Here is a 10,044-nt window from a genome sequence, read left to right on the forward strand (position 1 = left end):
GCGCCAGAAAGTCGAAATCTTGATCTCTTGGTGTGTTCTCTTAGTGACTCTCAATCCTCCTCTTATATTTTTCTCGTTGACAAATCAATCGCTGAATTTAAGTCCCTAATCAATGGCTAAGATTAGATCTGGCTTGATCCATGACTTTTGGACCATTCTAACACAGTTTTATATTAATTCACATTAATATTTTATTTTCTCTAAGTTTAGACTTAGGGACTCCATTAAAAATATTAATTATTTTAATATCTCCAAAACTATTTAGAATATGCTCAAACCCTTTCTGGGTGTTGGAGATCTCATGTGCCTTAGCCTCTCCACCAATTTTTGTGGCTAGAGCACATCCGATGCTACCCCAAATCAACACTAACAACACGGGGGCTTCACTTAATGAATCTCTGACATAGCACGTGCGTTCGTGGCATACTAAACAATAACCCTAATTTGACTACCTATTGGAAAATATCTCTAAAAATCACTTTATTTAACCCCCTACTAATACGAACCCAATACACCTTCCCAATTTAAAAACTCCCCGTGTTCACTAGATGTTGAAATTTGGTACCGGAGGACAGGTGGTTCTCTTAGGCTTTGATCTTTGGTCTAGGGAAAAGTGTCCAAAAGAATTTAATTTTTCTCCTAAAGTGACTTTATAATTTTATAAAGTTAAATCTAATTTAAAAGTGACTTTAAGTGATAAAGTTATTAAGTCTAATTTTAAAGTGACTTTTATAAAGTCAATGAAAAATTAGAAAGGAAAAGTGACTTTGGAAATAAATGACTAAGTGGGTCTTTATTAAAGTGGGGTGAATAAAAAAATAGAAAGTGAGATTTAAATGAGCATTTAATCTCAACCATTGATCTAAATCTATTTCAGCCATTGGATTTAGAGATCACCCAAAAGTCACTTGGATCACCCAAAAGTCACTTGGAGTTATATTAAAGAAAGAAAAGGAGGAAAAGGTCATTTATTCTTTCATGAGCAGATTGGGAGAAGGAGAGCAAGAGAGCAAGAGAGATTTCTGAGCAGGGAGGAGGAGACAGCAGCTTGGCACACATTCCAAGGCAGCAGTTGAGCAGATTTGTACAGCTGATTCAGCACATAGTGAAAGACAGATTTTTGCACAAAAATCGAGGAGCAGTTTGCTGATTTTTCTGCACACAAAACGGAGGCCGTACAGCATTTATTGCTGTCCTGTTTGCTGTAATTTCCAGATTGCTATGAGGCACGGGAAAAGAGATAAGTTGTAAATTTGCTTGCTGATTTTTTGCTGAATAATTCTCACTGTAAAAAGGCAATTTTCAGAAATAAAGAAGAGCTCTCAAACTGGTTTTCCCCAAGAGTTGTAGGGGGTTTTTTCAGGGTCAAGTTGACAAAAAATATCAGTGTTTTAATGTGTTTTAATGGCTGTTTTTGATTGCTGATTTTTAATTCTGCAATTTCCAGCATTCTGAAAATTTTTCAGAATTTGTGTTTTCAGCAATATTTATTTTTTTCAGTCTGTTAAATGTATGGTTATGGGAATGGGCATTTAACTACATGGGAGAAATAAGGAGAAACTGAAAACCGGGGTGGGAAAACAGAAATTTCTTCATGGTATCAGAGGTTGAGTGCTGAAGGGCAGTTTGGGACAGCAAAAGGAAAAATTACAGTTGCTGATTTTTCACTCAGAAAATTCCAGCAAGCTGATTTTTTCATAAACAACAGTTTTATCTTTACTACAGCAGTGCTATTTTTCAGTTTTAGGACAGCAGGATGTCATTGGGATTGAGGGTGGAGGATAGGTTGGATGGGCATACAAATTACAGTGTTTGGAAGGAGAGAATGCAGAGTATCTTTGAGGAGGCAGAAGTCTGGGATATCATGGTGCATACCGCACAGAACCCTGTTGTTGTGCCCACTGATGTTACTCAGTTGGCTGAGTATAAAAAGAAGAACAATAAGGGTAAGAGGCCGATTCTAGACGGAATCAAAGACCATTGCATTCCTCATGTGAGAGGAAAGAGCAATGCCCATGAGATGTGGACAACATTGTCCAATCTCTACCAGAGTACCAATGAGAACCGGAAGATGGTCCTGAAGGAGAAACTGAAGAACATTAAGATGGGTAATGATAGTGCAGTTGGATATCTCACAAAGATTACTAATGTGAGAGATGAGTTGGCAGCGATTGGAGAGGCCATTCCATCCACTGAGTTGGTGCGTATTGCAGTGAATGGCCTCCCCCGTTCATGGTTGAACTTTGCTGATGGGGTTTGTGCACGTGAGACCCTTCCCACATGGGAGAGGTTTTGGGATGATTGCATTCAGACAGAGATCAGGAAAGGACAGCTTGGGGCAGCCAAGCCAGTTGAGCAGGATGAGGATGTAGCACTGGTGGCAGGAGGCAAGAAAGGCAAAGGGAAGAAGCAGGCTTCCACAAGCAGTGGTGGGAGCAAAGGCAAAGGTAAAGGTAAACAGGGGAACACACAGAAGGACTATTCCAAGGTGAAGTGTTGGAATTGTCAGAAGATGGGACACTATGCAGTTGTGTGTTCGGAGAAGAAGAAGAAGAAGGGGAAGAACCAGGATGTGGCAACTTCAGTTGAGATTGAGGACTTTGCAGGTCGTTTTGACCGGGAGTTTGCGTTCACTACATGTGAGTCCTCTAGTGCAGGATCACCTGCCACACAGGTTCAGAGGGAGCATGCTTTTCCCTCGATTAGCGGAGCATCTACAGGTATTTGGTATGTGAACAGTGGGGCTTCACGTCACATGACAGGAGTCCGTGAGTACTTCTCAGAGCTTTCAGAGAGTGGCACTGATATTGAGGTAGTACTCGGTGATGACAGAGTTGTTAGAGCAGTCGGGGTGGGGACAGTGACATTTCAGAGGGAGTCCAAACCTCCCTTGAAGGTGTCAGAGGTTCTTTATGTGCCAGGGATGAGGAAGAACCTCATATCCGTCTCAGCTTTGGAGGACAGAGGATATGAGGTACTGTTCAGGGGAGGACAGGTGTTGATGTAACCCAGGGACACTCCAGCTGATTCAGCTAGAGTGATAGGTGTACGCCATGCAAAGGTGTACAAGTTTGCATTCCAACCCCTTTTGGCATTGAGCAGTAGTACCGACAACAGAGCTAGCAGTTCTGAGCTGTGTGAGATTTGGCACCGCAGGATGGGACATATGTATCATGGAGCCTTGAGGACATTGCGGGAGATCACTACAGGTGTGCCAGATTTCAGTAGTAAGTACTGATCACTTTGATACTTGCAGAGGTTGTGCGATGGGCAAGTTTGCCAAATCCCCTTTTCCCAGCAGTGACAGCAGAGCGACGGGGATACTTGATTTGATTCATTCCGATGTGAGCGGTCGGATGTCTCATGTTTCCTTGAGTGGATATGAGTACTATGTGTTATTCATTGATGATCACTCCAGGAGGACCTGGATTTATTTTTTGAAGACCAAGAGTGAGGTCTTCAAGCGGTTTCAGGAGTTCAGAGCTCTTGTGGAGACTCAGACAGGTCGAAAGATCAAGTCCTTGAGGTCGGACAATGGAGGAGAGTACACCCTTGGAGAGTTTGTTGACTATTGTGCGGAGGCAGGCATTAGGAGGGAGTTCACTGTTCCTTACAACCCCCAGCAGAATGGGGTTGCAGAGAGGAAGAACAGATCCATCATAGGGGCTGCCAAATCCATGTTACATGATCAGGGGTTGCCATTGTTCTTGTGGGCAGAGGCCTGCAACACAGCTGTTTACTTGCAGAACAGGAGTCCGCATCGTGCCTTGGGGCACATGACTCCGGAGGAGGCTTTCTTTGGGAAGAAGCCTGATCTTGGTCATCTTCATATCTTTGGATGCATTACATACTCCTATATACCCAAGGAGAAGAGGACCAAACTAGAGCCCACCGCAGAGAAGGGTATCTTTGTGGGCTACAATGAGACCTCAAAGGCCTTTCGGATTTACATTCCTGCACAGAGGAGAGTTGTTGTCAGACGGGATGTGAAGTTCGAGGAGGACAGGGCCTTTAGGAGGTCACGGGAGTTAGAGTATCTGGATCAGCCAGACCCTCAGCAGCAGTTGAGTCAGTCGCAGGGATCCAGTGGGCAGGGATCAGGAGGATCCGGAGGTACATCTATGAGGATGTCAGGTCCATCAGTGAGCAGTGGCTCGCCGAGCCAGAGGGGTGGTGCTCCGAGCAGTTCACTAGGGAGTCCACTGATGGACAGTTCACACGGTACCTCAGCTTCTACAGGTTCAGGTGCAGGCAGGAGGACAGCAGACAGACAATCAGGAGTTCAGGCTACTGATGGTGATGAGGAGGAGGAGTTTCATTCTCCTATGGGAGAAGCATGCTCAGGGAAGAGGAAGCTCAAGTGGCTTCAGGACACCTTGAGAGATGCCACATCTGTTGCTGAGCCGAAGAGGCCGGTCAGAGAGAGTAGACCACCTGAGAGGTTTTGTAGCTATATGGCGATGGTTACCAGCATCCTTGACTCTGAGCCTTCTAGCTATGAGGAGGCAGCTAGCCAGCAGGTCTGGAGAGAGGCCATGCAGGAGGAGTATTCTTCTATCATGAAGAATGATGTTTGGGAGGTGGTGCCGAGGCCTGAGAGCAAATTCGTGGTTACTTCCAGATGGCTTTACAAGGTAAAGCATGCTGCAGATGGCAGCATTGAGAAATTCAAAGCGAGATTTGTGGCTAGAGGGTTCTCCCAGGTAGAGGGAGTTGATTATGAGGAGACCTTCGCTCCCGTGGCTCGATATACTTCGATCCGCTCCATTATATCGATAGCAGCAGAGATGGGTTGGAAGATCCACCAGATGGATGTGAAGACCGCATTTCTCAATGGCTTCATACAGGAGGAGGTGTACATTGAGCAGCCACAGGGCTTTGAGGTGCATGGGAAGGAGTCCCATGTGTGCAGATTGAAGAAGGCCCTTTATGGCCTGAAGCAAGCTCCCAGAGCTTAGTACTCCAGGATAGATGCATACTTGCAGGGGATGGGTTTCACAAAGAGTGAGGCAGATCCGAACCTTTACTTTATTGTGATTGGTGAGGAGCCTCTCATTCTGGTGCTGTATGTGGATGACTTGATCATTACAGGTGCAGAGAGACTCATAGAGCACTGCAAGAGAGATCTTGCGGCGGAGTTTGAGATGAAGGACATCGGCTTGATGCATTACTTTTTGGGTTTGGAGGTGTGGCAGGAGGAGGGGCATTTCTTCCTGGGGCAGGGGAAGTATATTGTGGACATCCTTAGCAGATTCCACATGGAGGATTGTAGACCCATGTCGACACCGATGATCACCAACTGGAAGAAGCTTCATGCTTCGGATTCCGAGTTGGTGGATCCCACATTGTACAGGCAGTTGATTGGTTCCTTGATGTATTTGGTCAACACTAGACCATATATCTGTTTTGCAGTCAACACGATGAGTCAGTTTATGTGTGAGCCTAGGAAGGTTCACTGGGTGGCTGCAAAACACATTTTGCGGCACTTGCAGGGGACAGTGGATTATGGTCTGGACTACAGACAGGGAGATGGAGTGAGATTGGCAGGATACACTGATTCTGATTGGGCAGGTTGTGCTTCTGATAGGAAGAGCACTTCAGGGTGTTGTTTTGGGTTGGGTTCAACAGTAGTGTCATGGTTCAGCCGGAAGCAGCAGTTAGTAGCACTGAGTTCAGCGGAAGCAGAGTATATGGCAACCAGTCTAGCTAGTTGTGAGGCCATCTGGCTTTGCAAGATGTTGTTTGGCTTATTTGGTCAACCGTTGAGACCTTCAGTGATTTACTGTGATAATCAGAGTTGCATTAAACTCACGGAGAATCCAGTATTTCATGACAGGTCAAAGCATATCGGGATCAGATATCATTTCATCAGAGACTATGTTCAGAAGGGAGTTGTGAAGCTTGAGTATATTTCCACTGATCAGCAGGTTGCAGATATCCTTACCAAAGCCTTACCACGGGGCAAGCATGTCTACTTCAGAGACAAGATGGGTGTGGTGAGGAACACCTTCCTCGGTAAGAGGGAGTGTTGAAATTTGGTACCGGAGGATAGGTGGTTCCCTTAGGCTTTGATCTTTGGTCTAGGGAAAAGTGTCCAAAAGAATTTAATTTTTCTCCTAAAGTGACTTTATAATTTTATAAAGTTAAATCTAATTTAAAAGTGACTTTAAGTGATAAAGTTATTAAGTCTAATTTTAAAGTGACTTTTATAAAGTCAATGAAAAATTAGAAAGGAAAAGTGACTTTGGAAATAAATGACTAAGTGGGTCTTTATTAAAGTGGAGTGAATTAAAAAATAGAAAGTGAGATTTAAATGAGCATTTAATCTCAACCATTGATCTAAATCTATTTCAGCCATTGGATTTAGAGATCACTTAAAAGTCACTTGGATCACCCAAAAGTCACTTGGAGTTATATTAAAGGAGGAAAAGGAGGAAAAGGTCATTCATTCTTTCATGAGTAGATTGGGAGAAGGAGAGCAAGAGAGCAAGAGAGATTTCTGAGCAGGGAGGAGAAGGAGATAGCAGCTTGGCACACATTCCAAGGCAGCAGTTGAGCAGATTTGTACAGCTGATTCAGCACATAGTGAAAGGCAGATTTTTGCACAAAAATCGAGGAGCAGTTTGTTGATTTTTCTGCACACAAAACGGAGGCCGTACAGCATTTATTGCTGTTCTGTTTGCTGTAATTTCCAGATTGCTGTGAGGCACGAGAAAGGAGATAAGTTGTAAATTTGCTTGCTGATTTTTTGCTGAATAATTCTCACTGTAAAAAGACAATTTTCAGAAATAAAGAAGAGCTCTCAAACTGGTTTTCCCTAAAAGTTGTAGGGGGTTTTTCCAGGGTCAAGTTGACAAAAAATATTAATGTTTTAATGTGTTTTAATGGCTGTTTTTGATTGCTGATTTTTAATTCTGCAATTTTCAGCATTCTGAAAATTTTCCAGAATTTGTGTTTTCAGCAATATTTATTTTTTTCAGTCTGTTAAATGTATGGTTATGGGAATGGACATTTAACTACATGGGAGAAATAAGGAGAAACTGAAAACCGGGGTGGGAAAACAGAAATTTCTTCACTAGATATTGTAGGTATCCATTTTTTCATTAACATTTTTTATACCCCTTTATATTTATATCCTTAGTATAGTAACATGATGTTTCTCTTATGACCCCACATGCATTCTACAATGCACCTTTCTTCTTTTGATATACATTGTAGATGCATATTAGTTCTCCCACAATGCAAAATTACTCAACCCACACTCAAGCACATCTCACTATGATTTGTGGCATTTAATGGTCTAAAGCACACAAAGATCAACCATGTTTTAGGAAGATTGATTATGTGCATGTATATAAAATGACATATAAATTGATCTATATGATGATGAAAAATCAATTGATGAATATTTATGAATACATTTGCACCAAATAAGGTGTTCAAGCACAAGTCTAGATGTTCCCTGTGGATTCCGAAGGCAATCTGTCTAAGGCTCATGTTCCTACTGGCGTTTTAGGCTAGGAACGAAACCCATGAACCAAAATTATGAAATGGATAGGCCATGAATTCAGACTGTAGATAATCATGAATTCTGGTTCATGGGTTCATTTTATGTATGATTCCAATGCAAGGTGAATGTACATTTTTTCTATGAAAAAGATTAAAATGTTGCAAGATAATCATTTCCTTAACCAAGCAACTTAACCCAAAAGGTGCATGAAGGAGAAAAAGGTTTGCCACAGGTAACCTCCAAAATGGTTGCATGAGCAGAACACTCGAGAGATTTTACCACCAAGTGATGGAGTTGTGACAACATGTAAAGCATGACCATGGGAAGAAGCCTTATGGAGAAAGAAGAAAGGTTAGGTTTAGGTGCAGTTAGGGTTGGAATTTGGATTTCTTTTTACCAGTCAGACAATTTTTTTTTGACATTTTGGCTCATGATGCTTCCCTTCAAGGAATGTTATGTTTTAAATTTCACCCTTAAATAGAGATGTTCTGATAATAAATTAACCCTTCACCAATAAATATTTGATTAAAAAATTATCCTTCAATTGTATATTTTGGAAATATTTTGGAATTTGATGGATAGGAGTTTTTTTGGACCTAGCTCCTGTCTATCAAATTCCAAAATATTCCCAGAATCTATAATGGAGATAAAGATAGCTCAAAAGCAAGGGTGGAATTTAAGGCACCTAGAAGTTGGGGGATGGAAGTGATTTGGGATCAATGTGTGTTGGGATTCAGATTTAGATTGTTATAGTTGTGAAAATGTTGTAGTGAAATTGTTTTAGAGGTTTTTTTAATTATTATTTTTGGTTAAAATTTGTCTAAAATTGATCAATTTATCAAGGTGTTGAAATCACAAGTTTGATTTGTGAACTCTTATCTAATCTAAATACCTCAGAGATTTTTCAAAGTGTTGAATTCATTTATACTTTGAAAAATAAATTTTAAAAACACAATGTAATCAACAATTGTTTCTCCAAATTCAAACTAAAAACTCTAAAACATAGAATAATTAAACAATAACTCTGAAAATTCTGGGTATGGAAATTACTTGCTAGTTGTAGGTCAGTCAATTGCAAAATTAGAACTGTCATTCCGTGATGTGTTGAGTTGGTAATGTAATTCAACACACAATGCGTTATAAGGCATTTCAAAGCATGGAATGGCAACAACACATCCAAGACAAGATTACCTAATTTTGTTATTTCATAATGAATTCTCTTCAAATAACTCCACAAAATCTATTTAGGTGTTGTAGTTGGATCAACGGTATGTTCATGCAGTATATAGTATATAAAGTAAGGTGTACCATAGAATGAACCTAGTGTCTAGTATCTTGCTATATACAGTAATCAAAACAAAGCACTTAATCCTTATCTAGAAAATGGAATCACAACATGCATGATGCATTCAGCCAAGGTTGTGAGGTTGTCAAGTTGAGATCAGATGCACATTTAATGTTGTTACAACTACAAAAATAATCCATGCTTTTAGCTATGCGTTCACCAAACAACCTAGCCAAGTTGAAGCCACTCTTCAATGAGCCAGCGAAAAGAACACATCAACTTGACATGTTCAAACTTTAGATACAAAATTTGCATAAGCAACCTTCCAACAATACTTATAAATAACAACCTCTCATATGATGGCCAACTTCACATTTATTTCTGTTGCATAACCTGAACAACTCATATCCAATATCCAATATTGAGTTTTAATTCAACTTAGACTTTCAAATCTTCTAAGCGCAAAATCAAATGATGCATGGATTCTTGGTCTTCAAAAAAAGACAAGTGACTTTGACTTGCTATACACCCTTACAAGGTATTGCTTCAGAGCTTGTGAATACACCTATCCCAAACTATGTTGGCTTTCAAAACTTTCTCAACAAGCTCTAAGGTTAATAGTCAAATTCATTTTCCCTTTTACTTTATATAAATACAATGACTATTTAGAAAATGGCTTTACAAGGACAACTAAGTCTCCTCCAATTGATTCAATCCTCTCACATCGTTATACAGACAAAATAGTAGTGCACATTAATTTTGTTGGTCCTATGTCAGAACTTGGACAGCAAAGGGCAATGCTAAAATCAAATAATCATTATCATAATGTGATATATAGATCCAAAACTTTTTCCACTTGTGTTGAGAGTTAGCCATGTTTCTTAAATCAATCCTCTTTTGAAGAGAAACTATAAGATTTGGCACCAAACGTAGGTCCTCTCTGTTCTACTTCATGTCAGAGGTCAAAAGCTTACTGCATATTACCTTCTTCACAAAGTAGATTTATTAGAGTATCCTAAGAGTATAGGAACCATCCCCATGCCCATCATTTTAATTAAGAGCTTACATATGTCCTGCATTTGTCCCATCTGGAAAAGTCCATAGATGATCCCACTGAAAGTATAAGAATCTGGAAGCAGAACATTAACTACCGTTTCCTTCCCTAGATGGAGCCTACATTATGACATTCCTTAAAGTGTCCATCTGGTGGTTCTCAATTTCCTGAATGTTATTCAATCTACGTATCTCG

Source organism: Pinus tabuliformis, chromosome X, assembly GCF_031772625.1.
Source record: "Pinus tabuliformis cultivar Carrire ecotype Pingquan chromosome X, CPIR1, whole genome shotgun sequence".
Lineage (NCBI taxonomy): Eukaryota > Viridiplantae > Streptophyta > Pinopsida > Pinales > Pinaceae > Pinus > Pinus tabuliformis.